General features: G+C 38.8%; 1 non-coding gene across 1 annotated transcript; it reads right to left on the bottom strand.

Moving 5' to 3' along the window:
* Positions 1-9,552: 9,552 nt before the first annotated feature.
* LOC112780520 (small nucleolar RNA R71) lies at positions 9,553-9,656 on the bottom strand. Its single transcript, XR_003191351.1, has one exon. It is a non-coding gene; the product is annotated as a small nucleolar RNA R71 (small nucleolar RNA).
* Positions 9,657-17,842: the final 8,186 nt, after the last annotated feature.

Here is a 17,842-nt window from a genome sequence, read left to right as displayed (position 1 = left end):
TTCAATTCTTGTTTTGATTTAGTCTCCCTTCTTAATTTCTTGTTATTACATCTTTGTTCTTCTAGTTTCTCTTGTTAATTTCTTATTTTTCTCTCTTTTGTGTTGATGAACAATTGTTGGATCTTGATTTCCTTTAATACAATTTCATGTTTCTATATTTCTTTTATGTTGATATTGATTGTTATTGTTGATTTCTTGTTTATGTTGGTTATGGATTTCCTTAATTCTTGCATTTTATGATGTTTACTTTTCTTGCATTCTAAGTGTTTGTTAAAATGCTTCCACTAGTTGTTGAGTAGTTTTCTTTACTCTTGGCCTAGGCTAAGGGGATTGAGTGACCTTGAGTCATTGGATCTCATTGAATTGGTGATTTGAGAACCCTTGGTGATCAATTTAATATCTATTGACACTAACCCACTACTAATCTAATTAGAAGATAGGTTGGGACTTATGGGTTGATGTGATCAAACCTATTTAATGTACTTCAAGTCTAGGAGTAGACAATACGTACTTAAGGCTTTTGAGAAGTAGACTTAGTGGGTTGGCCTCTCATAATTGTCAATATTTGGTTTGTTGACAAGGATGGTGATCTCAATTACCTATGTCTAGCCAAGAGTACTTTTCCTTTCTTTAATTAGTTAATTGTTCATTTACTTTTCTTGTCATTTATTTTTCTTGCCAATTATCAAATCAAACCCCCCCCTTTGCATTTTCATAGCCAATAGTTGAGCACTTCATTGCAATTCTTTGTGAGACGACCCGGAGTTTAAATACTTCGGTTAATTTTTATTTGGGGTTTGTTGTTTGTGACAACCAAAATTTTTGATGTGGGAATTGTTTGTTGGTTTAGAGCTATGCTTACAACGAAGTAATTCTTTTCTATAAGAAGAAAATTTAGACCATCAAGCAAATCTCGTTCATCAAGACACTACCTCCCAGCCTAAAGTATGCTTACTTGGGGAGCAATGACACTTATCCAGCAATCATCAACTCAACCCTGAGCAAGGAACAAGAGGAGGAGCTAATTGAGGTGCTGAAACAATATAAGGATGTCGTTGGGTGGACTCTCTCTGACTTGAAAGGAATAAGCCCCTCAATGTGCATGCACAAGATCCTTCTTGAGGAGAATGCCAAGCCTACAATCTAGCCACAAAGAAGGTTAAACCTATGAATGAATGAGGTGGTACAGAAGAAAGTGCTAAAGCTATGGCAAGTAGGGGTGATTTACCCCATTTTAGATAATCCTTGGGTGAGCCCTGTTCAAGTAGTTCCCAAGAAGGGAAGAATCACAGTTGTGCCAAATAAAAAGAATGAGCTAATACCAATAAGAACAGTCACCGGATGGTGCATATGTATAGTCTACAGAAAACTTAATGAAGCCACAAGGAAGGATCACTTCCCCATACCCTTCATGGACTAAATGTTGGAGAGGCTTGCTGGGCATGAGTACTACTGTTTCTTGGATAGTTATTTAGGCTACAATCAGATTGTAGTTGATCCCAAAGACCAAGAGAAGACATCTTTCACTTGCCCTTATGGTATTTTTGCATACGGGTGCATGCCCTTTGGCTTGTGCACTGCACCTGCCACATTCCAAAGATGCATACTGTCCATTTTTTTTTGACATGATTGAGAAGTTTATAGAGGTCTTCATGGATGAATTTTCAGTATTTGGTGACTCTTTCCCTAATTGCTTACACCATATTGTCTTGGTGCTAAAGAGATGCCAAGAGACTAACCTGGTTTTAAACTGGAAAAAGTGTCATTTTATGGTTACGAAAGGAATAGTCCTTGGCCATAAAATCTCTAAGAAAGGCATAGAAGTGGATAGAGCCAAGGTGGAGGTGATTGAAAAATTATCCCACCTTACAATGTGAAAGCAGTTATGAGCTTTTTGGGACATGCTGGCTTCTATAGAAAGTTCATTAGAGACTTCTCAAAAATTGCTAAACCATTGAGTAACTTGCTTGTCTCTAATTTACCCTTTATATTTGATAAAGAATGCATGCTAGCTTTTGAGGAGCTTAAGAGTAAGTTCTCTTCTGCACCCATTATAGCACCACCAATTTAGGAACTACCCTTTGAGTTGATGTGTGATGCATCAGATTTTGCTATTGGTGCTGTATTGGGACAGAGGAGAGACAAATTAGTGCATGTCATATATTATGCCAGTAAAGTCCTCAATGAAACACAAAAGAACTACACCACCACAGAAAAAAAAACTCTTAGCTATTGTCTTTGCTTTTGACAAATTCAGATCTTATCTCATTGGTTCTAAAGTAGTTGTCTTTACTGACCATGCAACACTTAAATACTTGCTAACTAAGCAAGATTCCAAGCCAAGGTTGATCAGATGGATCCTATTACTCCAGGAGTTCAACATTGAAATCAAAGATAAAAGTGGAGTAGAAAACAAGGTAGCAGACCACCTTTCAAGAATACCATGTGAGGAGAATGAAGCCTACAATGTCTGTGTTAATGAATGCTTCCCGGATGAGCAATTAATGATGATCAAGGAGGCACCATGGTTTGCAAACTTGGCCAATTTCAAAGCTATTGGAGAGCTATCCCCTAAGATCAACAAGCACTTGAGAAGGAAGCTCATCAATGATGCCAAGTACTTTATATGGGATGAGCATTACCTCTTCAAAAGATGCAGTGATGGCATACTAAGAAGGTGCATCTCACATGAAGAAGGACAAGAGGTCCTTTGGCAATGTCATGGATCTGTCTATGGAGGACATTTTGGAGGAGAGAGAACTGCTGCCAAGGTGCTACAATGTGGATTTTTCTGGCCTACCATCTTCAAAGATGCAACAGAGTTGGTGAAGAATTGTAATGAGTGTCAGAGAGCTGGGAGTTTACCCAAGAAGAATGAAATGCTACAAAAGTACATCATAGAATTGGAGCTATTTGATATGTGGGGAATTGACTTTATGGGACCATTCCCATCCTCATACTCAAATAGCTACATACTAGTAGCTGTGCACTATGTTTCCAGAAACCTCAACCAATGATAACAAGGTGGTGATCAAATTTTTGAGAAAAAATATATTCAGCAGGTTTGAGGTACCAAGAGCTCTCATAAGTGATGAAGGGAGTCACTTTTGCAATAAACCACTAGAGAACCTCCTCCTTAGGTATGGAGTCAAGTATAAGGTGGCTACACATTACCACCCACAAACTAATGGACAAGCTGAAATATCAAATAGGAACCTCCTCCTCCCAGAAGACTGTTGGGGCTTTAAGAAAAGATTGGTCAAAGAAATTAGATGATGCTTTATGGGCTTACAGGACAGCATTTAAAACACCAATTGGTATGTCTTCATATCAATTGGTATATGGAAAAGCTTGTCATCTACCTGTGGAGCTTGAGTATAGAGCATTCTAGGCTTTTCAAGTATTGACCTTTGACAATCATGCTGCTGGAAAAAGAAGGATGCTACAGCTGAATGAGTTGGAGGAATTTAGGACTCAAGCCTATGAGAGTGCAAAGATTTACAAGGAGATGACCAAAAAGTGGCATGATCATAGGCTAGCACTAAGGAATTTTGCTGAAGGACAAAGAGTCATCCTCTACAACTCCAAACTCAAGTTCTTTCCAGGAAAATTAAAATCAAAATGGACAGGGCCATTCACAATCACTAAAATCTCCATGTGGAAATCCTGGATGAGAAAACACAAAGAACCTTCACTGTCAATGGTCAAAGACTCAAGCATTACCTAGGGGAATCATTGGAGGATCACAGGGTGAACTACAACATCAGCTGAGGAGGAAGAACCATCAAGCTAGTGACGTTAAAGAAGCACTAGTTGGGAGGCACCCCAAAATCAATATCCTTTTCTAGACTTTAGTGTTAATTGCTTAAGTTTTTAGCTTGGATAGTTCTTAATTTCTCTGAAAATAAAACTATGAATGCTTTATAGTATGAAGATCTTTAATAGGTTGAATAACTTGCTAAGGGATTAAGTTTCATGTGACCACCACTCCACTTAATTTTGAAACCTACTATGGAATAGTAGATTATCTTATGAGTAGGTCAAAAATTAAGCTTGGTGTGGCCATCAATTTGTAAAATAGACCCTTGAATGCATGCACTTAGAAAAGGGTGAATCCAGTTGAATTGGAGTTCTATTGCAGCTAACATCATGGTGAAATGAATAAAGCAAGAATTTAATTACATACACATAGAGTGGAGGTGGAATGGTAGGAAAAAAATCAAATACCCTTCAATTTTGATGTATGTAATAAAGTTTAGTCATTAGCACCAGTTACAAGGGGCAACAAAACTAAGTTTGGTGTCCAAGAGACACCCAAACTACAAACCAATTAATTGGAAAGAAAGAAATGCACCAATTCCCAGTCACTAATGTGAACGTTTGCAATTTCAGGAAGCAAGTGGGACCCACAAGACATTGATAAATCTTATCTTACATCAAGTCATGGGAAGTGCAAGTACACATTGGAACTCACACTCTGAAGGCAAAAAGGCTGAGCACTTTTCAAGGGGGCGCTTCATTTTATGCTGGGCGCCAAACCCCAATTCAAATTCACTCTTGGGAACTCCCAACTGCACATTCGATTAAGCCCCTTTTAGATTCTTATCTACTTTTCCCCCTATAAAATGCACTTGCCCTCCCCTTTTCAAAACACTCCAAACTTCTCCCTTCTCTCTACAATCTCAAACTTCTCCCTCTTTACCTTCGTGCTTTCTTTTCTTCTTGCTTGGGACAAGTAAGTTCCAAGTTTGGTGTTGGTGAGAAAAAATCATTTTGCACTTCTTTCTTCTTCTCTCTTTTCACTATCACAAAAATAACACCCACCAATGGCACCACCCAAAGCCTCAAAAGCTTCAAGCTCAAAGAAAAGGAAGACAAAGGAGCTAGCAACTTCTAGGGCATAAAACTACAATTCTTTGAGTGGGTGAGTGAGAGACAAATCATTCCGGAGGTGGGTTTTTCAGCTGGAAAGGGATGAGCATAGCGAGATCAACATTGAGATCAATAGCAGAGGATGGGCAGCTCTTTGTAATCCACCAAAGAGAGTGGTAGTGAGTCTAGTAAGGGAATTCTATGCCAATGCTTCTCAACCCTTAGGCCAGCCACTCACCTATCAAAGTTTTGTGAGAGAAAAAGTCATTGACTATAGCCTTGCAAACTTTGAGAGAACCCTAGGAGTGAAACACACAAGAGCCACTCGCAGCTTTGAAGAAAGGATGAAGTAGGTTGATTTTGGTTTTGAAGACATCATAAATGAAATCTGCATCATCAATATTGAATAGATTAAGGACAAGGATGGAAGACCGAATCAATTGAGAAGGAGAGACTTGTGTCCACAAGCAAGAGGCTGGATAGATTTTGTGAGGAGATCAATCCCACCTCCAATACCTCAGAAGTGACCATAAAGAGAGCTGTGCTCATTTACAGCATCATGAGGGGTGAGAACGTGAATGTGAGAGAACTAATTGCCAACAACATTCAAAGGGTGATCACAAGCACTAAGGATAGTACAAGATTGGCATTCCCTAGCATCATTCAACACTTGTGTAATGAGGCTGGGGTAGAGACCAATGAAGATGAAACAATGTTGGAGCAAGATTGATGAGCAGTCAATGTATACGCTTTTTGGCACTGTTTTTAGGTAGTTTTTAGTATGATTTAGTTAATTTTTATTATGTTTTTATTAGTTTTTATTCAAAAATTATATTTCTGGACTTTACTATGAGTTTGTGTGTTTTTCTATGATTTCAAGTATTTTCTGGCTGAAATTGAGGGACCTGAGTAAAAATCTGATTCAGAGGCTAAAAAAAGACTGCAGATGCTGTTGGATTCTGATATCCCTTCACTCAAAGTGGATTTTCTGGAGCTACAGAAGCCCAATTGGCTCGCTCTTAATTGATTTGGAAAGTAGACATACTGGGCTTTCCAGCAATATATAATAATCCATACTTTGCCCGAGATTTGATGGCCCAAACTGGCGTTCAAAGTCAGCCTAAAATTTCTGGCGTAAAACGCCCAAACTGGCACCAGAATTGGAGTTAAACGCCCAAACTGGTACAAAAGCTGGCGTTTAACTCTAGGGACAGCCTATGCATGTGAAAGCTTCAATGCTCAGCCCAAGCACACACCAAGTGGGCCCCGGAAGTGGATGTCTGCATCATTTACTCATTTCTGTAAACCCTAGGCTACTAGTTCATTATAAATAGGACCTCTTACTATTGTATTTTCATCTCTGGAACACATTATGTAACTTTTAAATTCTGAGACCTCCATGGGAGGCTGGTGACTCGGCCATGTCTACCCTATTTTCACTTATGTATTTTCAACGGTGGAGTTTCTACACCCCATAGATTAAGGTGCGGAGCTCTGCTATTCTTCATGAATTAATGCAAAGTACTATTGTTCTTCTATTCAATTCAAGCTTATTCTTATTCTAAGATATTCACTCGCACTTCAACCGGATGAATGTGATGATCCGTGACACTCATCATTATTCTCACTTATGAACGCGTGCCTGACAACCACCTCCATCTATCTGCAATAGCTTGAGTGTGTATCTCTTAGCCTCCTGGTTCACGATGCATGGTTTCCTCTCCTGACAATAGAGCCTTCCATTCCGTGAGATCAGAGTCTTCGTGGTATAAGCTAGAATCAATTGGCAGCATTCTTGAGATCCGAAAATTCTAAACCTTGTCTGTGGTATTCTGAGTAGGATCCGGGATGGGATGACTGTGACGAGATTCAAACTCGCGAGTGTTGGGCATAGTGACAGACGCAAAAGGATCAATGGATCCTATTCCAATATGAGTGAGAACCGACAGATGATTAGCCATGCGGTGACAGCGTATTTGGACCATTTTCACTGAGAGGATGGACGGTAGCCATTGACAACGGTGATCCCCCAACATACAGCTTGCCATGGAAAGGAATATGAATGATTGGATGAAGGCAATAGAAAAGCAGAGGTTCAGAAGCAACAAGCATCTCCATACGTTTATCTGAAATCCCACCAATGAATTACATAAGTATCTCTATCTTATTTTCTATTTTAATTATATTTTAATTATAAAAATCCCATAACCATTTAAATCCGCCTGACTGAGACTTACAAGGATGACCATAGCTTGCTTCAAGCCGACAATCTCCGTGGGATCGACCCTTACTCACGTAAGGTATTACTTGGACGACCCAGTGCACTTGCTGGTCAGCTGCACGAAGTTGTGTGAAAAGTGTGCGATCACGATTTCCTGTACCAAGTTTTTGGCGCCATTGCCGGGGATTGTTCGAGTTTGGATAACTGACGGTTCATCTTGTTGCTCAGATTAGGTAATTTTAATTTATTTTTAAGCTTTATATTTTTGAAAAAAAAAATTTCAAAAAAAAATTTTGTTCTTCAGAGTTTTTAAGAACGAATTCTAGAGTTTCATAAGATATGTTGAATTCTGGCTGGCTGTTAAGCCATGTCTAAATTTTCTGGACCGAGGTTTCACTTATCCTTAGAAGAGCTTCTTTGTCTTTCTCATCAATTTAGCTGTTGTATGTAATGATCTGCTAAAGCTTGGCTGGCCATTGGCCATGTCTAGTGTTTTGGACCGGAGCTTTCACTGAAAGCTTGGCTGGCTAGTAAGCCATGTCTAATTTCTGGACCGGAGTTTTAGACTAACATTGCATGATTCCTGGAATTCTAATTAAGAATTTTGGATTCCTTATTTTCTTTTTCCAAATAATTTTCCAAAAAATACAATTTTTTTTTAATAAAATCATAAAAATAAAAAATAATTTGTGTTTTTTGTTTGAGTCTAGTGTCTATTTTTAAGTTTGGTGTCTTGCATATTTTAATTTTCTTGCATTTTTCGAATATATGCATTATATTCTTCATTGATCTTCAAGTTGTTCTTGATGATTTTCTTGGGTCTGATCTTTAAATTCTCTTGTTTTGTGTCTTTTGTTGTTTCTCATGTGCATTCTCAATTTGTTAGTGTCTTTAATATGAAAATTTCTAAGTTTGGTGTCTTGCATGCATTGTTTATCTGATCTTAGTTTTCCATGATTAGTTTCATTTTGTTGTTTTTTATCATTAAAAATTCAAAAAAGTTTTTCAAAATTATGTCTTTTCAAGTCAATAATATAGAGAATTGAAGATTCAGAACATACAACAGAGGAATCATAGAGAAAAAGATGGGCGTTCAAAACGCCCAGTGAGGAAAGAAAAGTGGCGTTTAAACGCCAGCCAGGGTACCTGGCTAGGCGTTAAACGCCCAAAAGGGTAGTATTTTTGGCGTTAAACGCCAGAATGGATACCATTCTGGGCGTTTAACGCCAGGACAACACAAGGGAGGTAAGTTAGTTTTTAATTCAAATCTTTTTCAAATCTTCATAATTTTTCAAAATCAAATCCTTTTCAAATCATATCTTTTTCAAAATCAAATCTTTTTCCATTTTTCTCTCACTATTTTTGAAAATCCTGGCTACCAATTAATGATTTGATTCAAAAATCTCAAGTTGTTACTTGCCTATTAAGAAAGGTTCAATCTTTAAATTTTAAAATCTTATCTTTTAGTTTCTTGTTAGTCAAGTAATCAACTTTAATTTTCAAAATCAAATCTTTTTAAATTGTTTTTAATCATATCTTCTCAATCACATCTTTTTTAAAATAATTTTTAATTATATCTTTTTTATTGCTAATTTCAAAATCTTTTTCAAAATTACTTAACCACTTTCTCACTTTTAATTTTCGAAAATCATCAACCACTTTTTCAAAATTCCTTTTAATTAATTTAACTTTTTTTTTATTTTGTTTTGTTTTCAAAAAATTCCCCACCTCCCCACCCTCTTCTATTTAAGGACTAACACTTCTCCTCTATTAGCAATTCGGACTCTCTCCCTCTCTATAAGTTCGAATTCTCCTCTCTACCTCATCCTTCTATTCTTCTTTTCCTCTGACACCTCAAGGAATCTCTATACTGTGACATAGAGGATTCCATACTTTCTTGTTCTCTTCTCTTTCATATGAGTAGGAACAAGAACAAAGGCATTCTTGTTGAAGCTGATCCTGAACCTGAAAGGACCTTGAAGAGAAAGCTAAGAGAAGCTAAAGCACAACTCTCTGGAGAGGACCTAATAGAAATTTTCGAAAAAGAAGAAGACATGGAAGCCGAAAATAACAACAATGCCAACAATGCAAGGAAGATGCTTAGTGACTTCATTGCACCTTCTTCTGACTTCTGTGGAAGGAGCATCTCAATTCCTGCAATTGGAGCAAACAACTTTGAGCTTAAGCCTCAATTAGTTTCTCTAATGCAGCAGAATTGCAAGTATCATGGACTTCTATTGGAAGATCCTCATCAGTTTTTAGCTGAATTTTCGCAAATCTGTGACACTGTTAAGACCCATGGGGTTGACCCTGAGGTCTACAGACTTATGCTCTTCCCTTTTGCTGTAAGAGAGAGAGCTAGGACATGGTTGGACTCACAACCTAAAGAAAGCCTGAACTCTTGGGAGAAGCTAGTCAATTCCTTCTTGGCAAATTTCTTTCAACCTCAAAAATTGAGTAAGCTTAGAGTGAAAGTCCAGACCTTCAGACAGAAGGAAGGTGAATCCCTCTATGAAGCTTGGGAAAGATACAAGCAATAGATCAGAAGGTGTCCTTCTGGCATGCTTTCAGAATGGAGCATCATATGCATATTTTATGATGGTCTGTCTGAACTGTCCAAGATGTCATTAGACAACTCTGCTGGTGGATCTCTTCATCTAAAGAAGACACCTGAAGAAGCCCAGGAACTCATTGAAATGGTTGCAAATAACCAATTCATGTGCACTTCTGAAAGGAATCCTGTGAATAATGGGACAACTCAGAAGAAAGGAGTTCTTGAGATTGATACTCTGAATGCCATATTGGCTCAGAATAAAATATTGACTCAGCAAGTCAATATGATTTCTCAAAGTCTGTCTGGAATGCAAGCAACAATAGGCAGTACTAAAGAAGCATCTTCTGAAGAAGAAGCTTATGATCCTGAGAACCCTGCAATGGAAGAGGTGAATTACATGGGAGAACCCTATGGAAACACCTATAATCCTTCATGGAGAAATCATCCTAATCTCTCATGGAAGGATCAACAGAAGCCTAATCAAGGCTTCAATAATAATAATGGTGGACGAAACAAGTTTAGCAATAGCAAGTCTTTTCCATCATCTTCTCAGCAACAAACAGAGAACTCTGAGCAAAGTCATTCTGGCTTAGCAACCATAGTCTCTGATCTATCTAAGACCACACTAAGTTTTATGAATGAAATAAGGTCCTCCATTAGAAATTTGGAGGCACAGGTGGGTCAGCTGAGTAATAAAGTTATTGAACTCCCTCCTAGTGCTCTCCCAAGAAATACAGAAGAGAATCCCAAGAGAGAGTGCAAGGCCATAAACACGTCCCACATGGCCGAATGCATAGAGAAGGGAAAGGCAGTGATTTCCACTGAGGAAGACCTCAATGGACGTCCACTGGCCTCCAAGAAGTTCCCTAATGAGGAACCAAATGAATCTGAGGCTCATATAGAGACCATAGAGATTCCACTGAACCTACTTCTACTATTCACGAGCTCTGATGAGTATTCTTCCTCTGAAGAGGATGAAGATATTGCTGAAGAGCAAGTTGCTAAGTACCTTCGAGCAATCATGAAGCTGAATACCTTGGTTAGGCAGAAATTACCTCAGAAGAAACTGGACCCCAGAAAATTCTTAATACCTTGTACCATAGGCACCATGATATTTGAGAAGGCTTTGTGTGACCTAGGGTCAAGTATAAACCTCATGCCCCTCTCTGTAATGGAGAAACTAGGGATCTTTGAGGTGCAAGCTGCAAGAATCTCACTAGAGATGGCAGACAATTCAAGGAAATAGGCTTATGGACTTGTAGAGGATGTATTGGTGAAGGTTGAAGGCCTTTACATCCCTGCTGACTTCATAATCCTGGACACTGGGAAGAATATGGATGAATCTATCATCCTTGGCATACTCTTCCTAGCCACAGCAAAAGCTGTGATTGATGTTGACAGAGGAGAGTTGGTCCTTCAAGTGAATGAGGACTACCTTGTGTTTAAGGCTCAAGGATCTCCTTATGCACACATGGAGAAGAAGCATGACAAGCTTCTCTCAATGCAGAGTCAAACAGAGCCCCCACATTCAAGCTCTAAGTTTGGTGTTGGGAGGCCATCATCATGCTCTGAGTATCTGTGAGGCTCCATGAGAGCCCACTGTTAAGCTATTGACATTAAAAAAGCGCTTGTTGGGAGGCAACCCAATCTTTACTTATCTATGTTAAATTTTTATTTTCTATTTTTATTTTATGATTTCTTTAGGTTGATGATCATGTGAAGTCACAAAAACAACTGAAAAAGAAAAAAATAGAATGAAAAATAGCATTAAAAACAGCACACCATGGAGGATGATAGTAAGGGTAGCAGAATGGGCGTTAAACGCCCAGTCTGGCACCATTCTGGGCATTTAACGCCAGAAAAGGACAACAAGCTGGCGTTTAACGCCAGAAAGGGAAGAAAAACTGGTGTTAAATGCCAGAAATGGGCAGCAACCTGGCGTTTAAACGCCAAGATTGGCACTCCAAGGGGCGTTTACACGTCAACATGGTGCAGGGAAGAGAAATCCTTGACACCTCAGGATCTGTGGACCCCACAGGTTTCCCACCTACCTCAACTCTCTCTCTCTCTTCTTCACACCTTTTCATAACACCATTTTCCAAATACCCCTCACCAATCACCTCCATTTCTCTTCCCCATTACCTCTTCACCAATCACCTCCACCCACTCTTCCCTAAAAACCCCACCCACCTCTCAATTCAAATTCAAATACTTTCTTTCCCAAACCCAACCCCTAATACACGAACCCTACCCCTCTCTCTACTCCTATATAAACCCCTCATCCCTCCTTCATTTTCACACATCATAAACATTTCTTTCCCCCTTAGCCGAACCACTCACACCTCTCTATCTCCTCCATTTTCTTCTTTTTCTACTCACTTCTTTCTTTTTTTGCTCGAGGACGAGCAAACTTTCTAAGTTTGGTGTGGTAAAAGTGTTGCTTTTTGTTTTTCCATAACCATTTATGGAACCTAAGGTAGGAGAAACCTCTAGAAAGAGGAAAGGAAAGGCAATTGCTTCCACCTCCGAGTCATGGGAGATGGAGAGATTCATCTCAAAGGTCCATCAAGACCACTTCTATGAAGTTGTAGCCAAGAAGAAAGGTGATCCCTGAGGTCCCTTTCAAGCTCAAAAAGAGTGAATATCCGGAAATTCGACATGAGATTCAAAGAAGAGGTTGGAAAATTCTCACCAACCCCATTCAACAAGTCGGGATCTTAATGGTTCAAGAGTTCTATGCTAATACATGGATCACCAAAAAACTATGATCAAAGTGTGAACCCGGACCCAAAGAATTGGCTTACAATGGTCCGGGGGAAATACTTAGATTTCAGTCTGGAAAATATAAGGTTGGCATTCAACTTGCCAATGATGCAAGGAGATGCATGCCTCTACACTAGAAGGGTCAACTTTGATCAAAGGTTGGACCAAGTCCTTATGGACATTTGTGTGGAAAGCGCTCAATGGAAGAAAAATTCAAGAGAGAAGCCGGTTTAACTAAGAAGACTTGACCTCAAGCCAGTGGCTAGGGGATGGGTGGAGTTCATCCAACGGTCAATCATTCCCACTAGCAACCGGTCTGAAGTTACTATAGACCGGGCTATCATGATATATAGCATCATGAATGGAGAGGAAGTAGAAGTTCATGAGGTTATTATCCCTAGAACTCTACAAGGTGGCGGACAAGTCCTCTACTTTGGCAAGGTTAGCCTTCCCTCATCTCATTTGTCACCTCTGCAATTCAGCTGGAATTGACATAGAGGAAGACATCCTCATTGATGAGGACAAGCCCATCACTAAGAAAATGATGGAGTAAGCAAGAGAGCCCACTCATGGACCTCAACAAGAGCATGAGAAAATTCCTCATCATAAAATCCCTGAGATGCCTCAAGGGATGCACGTCCCTCCACAAAATTATTAGGAGCAAATTAACACCTCCCTAGGAGAATTAAGTTCCAACATGAGACAACTAAGGGTGGAGCACCAAGAGCATTCCATCCTCCTTCATGAAATTAGAGAAGACCAAAGAGCCATGAGAGAGGAGCAACAAAGGCAAGAAAGAGATATAGAGGAGCTCAAGCATTCCATTGGATCTTCAAGAGGAAAAACTAGCCGCCATCACTAAGGTGGACCCGTTCTTTAATCTCCTTGCTCTCATTTTTTGGTTTTTCGAAAAATTATGCTTTATGTTCTATCTATGTTTGTGTCTTTATTACATGATCATTAGCGTTTGGTGTTTATGTCTTAAAGTTATGAATTATTCCATAAATCCATCACCTTTCTTAAATGAAGAAAATGTTTTCTGAAAAAGAAAAAGAAGTACATGAATTTCGAATTTCAAAATAGTCTAATTATTTTGATGTGGTGGCAATACTTTTTGTTTTCTGAATGAATGCTTGAACAGTGCATATTTTTGAATTTATTGTTTATGAATGTTAAAATTGTTGGCTCTTAAAAGAATGATGAAAAAGGAGAAATGTTATTTGATAATCTGAAAAATCATAAAATTGATTCTTAAAGCAAGAAAAAGCAGTGAAAAAAATGGCAAAAAAGAAAGAAAAAGAAAAAGCAAGCAAAAAAAGCCAGTAACCCTTTAAACCAAAAGGCAAGGGTAAAAAGGATCCAAGGCTTTGAGCATTAATGGATAGGAGGGCCCACAGGAATAAAATCCTGGCCTAAGCGGCTAAACCAAGCTGTCCCTAACCATGTGCTTGTGGCATGAAGGTGTCAAATGAAAAGCTTGAGACTGAGCGGTTAAAGTCGTGATCCAAAGCAAAAATAGTGTGCTTAAGAGCTCTGGACACCTCTAATTGGGGACTCTAGCAAAGCTGAGTCACAATCTGAAAAGGTTCACCCAATTATGTGTCAATGGCATTTATGTATCCGGTGGTAATACTGGAAAACAAAATGCTTAGGGTCACGGCCAAGACTCATAAAGTAACTGTGTTCAAGAATCAACATACTGAACTAGGAGAATCAATAACACTATCTGAATTCTGAGTTCCTATAGATGCCAATCATTCTGAACTTCAAAGGATAAAGTGAGATGCCAAAACTGTTCAGAAGCAAAAAGCTAATAGCCCCGCTCATCTAATTAAGACTGATCTTCACAGATGTTTTTGAAATTTATTGTATATTCTCTTCTTTTTAACCTATTTTGTTTTTAGTTACTTGGGAACAAGCAACAATTTAAGTTTGGTGTTGTGATGAGCGGATAATTTATACGCTTTTTGGCACTATTTTTAGGTAGTTTTTAGTATGATTTAGTTAATTTTTATTATGTTTTTATTAGTTTTTATTCAAAAATCACATTTCTGGACTTTACTATGAGTTTGTGTATTTTTCTGTGATTTCAGGTATTTTCTGGCTGAAATTGAGGGACCTGAGTAAAAATCTGATTCAGAGGCTGAAAAAGGACTGCAGATGCTGTTGGATTCTGACCTCCCTGCACTCGAAGTAGATTTTCTGGAGCTACAGAAACCTAATTGGAGCGCTCTCAATTGCGTTGTAAAGTAGACATCCTGGGCTATCCAGCAATATATAATAGTTTATACTTTATCCGAGATTTGATGGCCCAAACCGGCGTTCAAAGTTAGCCTAAAATTTCTGGCGTAAAACGCCCAAACTGGCACCAGAATTGGAGTTAAACACCCAAACTGGCACAAAAGCTGGCGTTTAACTCCAGAGATAGCCTATGCACATGAAAGCTTCAATTCTCAGCCCAAGCACACACCAAGTGGGCCCCAGAAGTAGATTTCTGCATCATTTACTCATTTTTGTAAACCCTAGGCTACTAGTTCATTATAAATAGGACCTCTTACTATTGTATTTTCATCTCTGGAACACATTATATAACTTTTACGTTCTGAGACCTCCATGGAGGCTGGACACTCGGCCATGTCTACCCTATTTTTACTTATGTATTTTCAACGGTGGAGTTTCTACACCCATAGATTAACGTGCGGAGCTCTGCTGTTCTTCATGAATTAATGCAAAGTACTATTGTTCTTCTATTCAATTCAAGCTTATTCTTATTCTAAGATATTCACTCGCACTTCAACTGGATGAATGAGATGATCCGTGACACTCATCATTATTCTCACTTATGAACGTGTGCCTGACAACCACCTCCGTTCTATCTGCAATAGCTTGAGTGTGTATCTCTTAGCCTCCTGGTTCACGACGCATGGTTGCCTCTCCTGACAACAGAGCCTTCCATTCCGTGAGATCAGAGTCTTTGTGGTATAAGCTAGAATCAATTGGCAGCATTCTTGAGATCCGGAAAGTCTAAACCTTGTCTGTGGTATTCTGAGTAGGATCCGGGATGGGATGACTGTGACGAGCTTCAAACTCGCGAGTGTTGGGCGTAGTAACAGACACAAAAGGATCAATGGATCCTATTCCAACATGAGTGAGAACCGACAGATGATTAGCCGTGCGGTGACAGCGCATTTGGACCATTTTCACTGAGAGGACGGACGGTAACCATTGACAACGGTGATCCCCCAACATACAGCTTGCCATGGAAAAGAGTATGAATGATTGGATGAAGGCAATAGAAAAGCAGAGGTTCAGAAGCAACAAGTATCTCCATACGCTTATCTGAAATCCCACCAATGAATTACATAAGTATCTCTATCTTATTTTCTTTTTTAATTATATTTTAATTATAAAAATCCCATAACTATTTGAATCTGCCTGACTGAGACTTACAAGGATGACCATAGCTTGCTTCAAGCCGACAATCTCTGTGGGATCGACCCTTACTCACGTAAGGTATTACTTGGATGACCTAGTGCACTTGCTGGTCAGCTGCACGAAGTTGTGTGAAAAGTGTGCGATTACGATTTCGTGTACCAAAGATTGCCCAATCACTGCCAAGAAGATGGAAAAGGTAGTGGCTCCCAATCCACTACAAAGAGCAAGAGAGCACAGAGCCAATATACAAGTCCCACAAGAGCAACCACACCAAGAAGAGCCAAGAGTCTAAGCACCAATTCAAGAAACCTTCAACTTGGAGCAAATACAAGGAAACATCAACCAAATGCAAGGAGACATAAACCAACTCATGGAATAGCAAAAACACTGGGAGGAGATGCAACAAAGCATCAATCAAATGCAAGGGAATATCAATCAAGTCATGGAGCAGCAAGAGCAGTTCAACTGGGGGGAGATACAAGGAAGCCTCAACAAGATTTTGGAGCAGCAAATTGTACAACAAAGGAACCTTGCAGAATTCAGGTCACTCTATGAGGCAAGAACTACTTCAAGGAGGTAATATGATATCAACACACAAGCCAAGATGAACTACTTGTGCTCTGCAGTGGCAGCCCTGAACCCAAATGCTCCAACATTCAAGCAAAAAATGGAAACATTGAGTGCCCGCAAGAGGAGATATTGGAAAAACACAAAGAGGATGAAAGAACATTCATGAGGAGACTTGGCTTTTGGAAACCAAGGGAGACTCAAGGACAAGGAGGAGCTTCAAGCAAGAAGACTGATGGTGATACCTCCAAGGATGCTTCATCCAAGGGAAAAGGACTAATGCACTAATCAAGAACAAAATCATGATGAAACAAAGGTGGTTAAGTCCCATTAAGAAGCATTTAGTATGATTATAGTCTATCTAGTAGTCTCCTTTAATATATATATTTGCTTTCTGAATTAAGAGTCTTAGTATGAGTCCTTAGGTTGCAAGTCATTTTAATTTGAGAAAGAAAATGTTGCATGTTATCTTTTCAATACCAATGAATTTAGCTTATTATTAAGAGAAGTTAATGATGAATTGTTCACAAAAGAAAAGAAAGGAACTATGGCCCAAGTGAATTTGATTAAGAAAAGAGATGAGGAGTAAGTATAAAACCATAAAATGAAGTTTGGGAAGTGAGTAATTCAAAATGGAATAATTAGATATAGAGGACATGAAAGTAGATGCTAAGGATGACCCTCGAATATTAATAAAACCAAGAAGTAGTGAGGATAACCTAAGGCTTTGAGCATCAACTACTAGAAAGATAAGAAAGAAACAAAGGACTCAAAGAGTCAAGATCCTAGTAGATGCTTGTGGTAAAGCTGTGTCAAGAAAAGAGACTTGAGCAAGTAAATTCTTAAGGGTGTCTCAACACCTAGTACCCTAAAACCAACTGGTTTGGGAGTGCTAATTTAAAGCTTACCTTAAAAAGGTCGTCTTGAGACAAAACATTTAGAGTCATGGTCAATTAAAGAAAAGAAGAACAACAAAAAGAAAAGAGTACCATTACTACTTCAAGGTGACAATCCATAAAGGGGGCTCTAAAAGCAGGCACTTAAAGAAGATCTTCAAAGGTCTAAGGGTTTCAGTTTGATATGAAAGCAAATAACAAAGTTCATGCATGATTATATACTTAGTCTTTATCTCTGATTCTTAATTGCATCATCTTAAAGGTCAAGTCTCAAAATTTTGGAACAATTCACATATGACTCTGATGCTTGAGGACAAGCAAACATTAAGTTTGGTGTTGTGATGACTTGCATCATCTATCTATTTTCTCATCAAAAAGGGCCATAGAATTGATGAGTTCTCACGGATTCAATGCATTATTAGGAGCTATATCATGAGTTAGTAGAATATTACTTTGAAATTAGTTCTTGTATGCATTTCAGGAGAAAAAAGTGGCAAAAGAAGAAGAAAGCAAGCAAAGAAGACTAGGCGTGTG

This window comes from Arachis hypogaea, chromosome 19 (assembly GCF_003086295.3).
Source record: "Arachis hypogaea cultivar Tifrunner chromosome 19, arahy.Tifrunner.gnm2.J5K5, whole genome shotgun sequence".
In the NCBI taxonomy this organism is placed as follows: domain Eukaryota; kingdom Viridiplantae; phylum Streptophyta; class Magnoliopsida; order Fabales; family Fabaceae; genus Arachis; species Arachis hypogaea.
The sequence above is the reverse complement of the archived record's forward strand: the minus strand, read 5'-3'. Positions and strand labels throughout refer to the sequence as shown.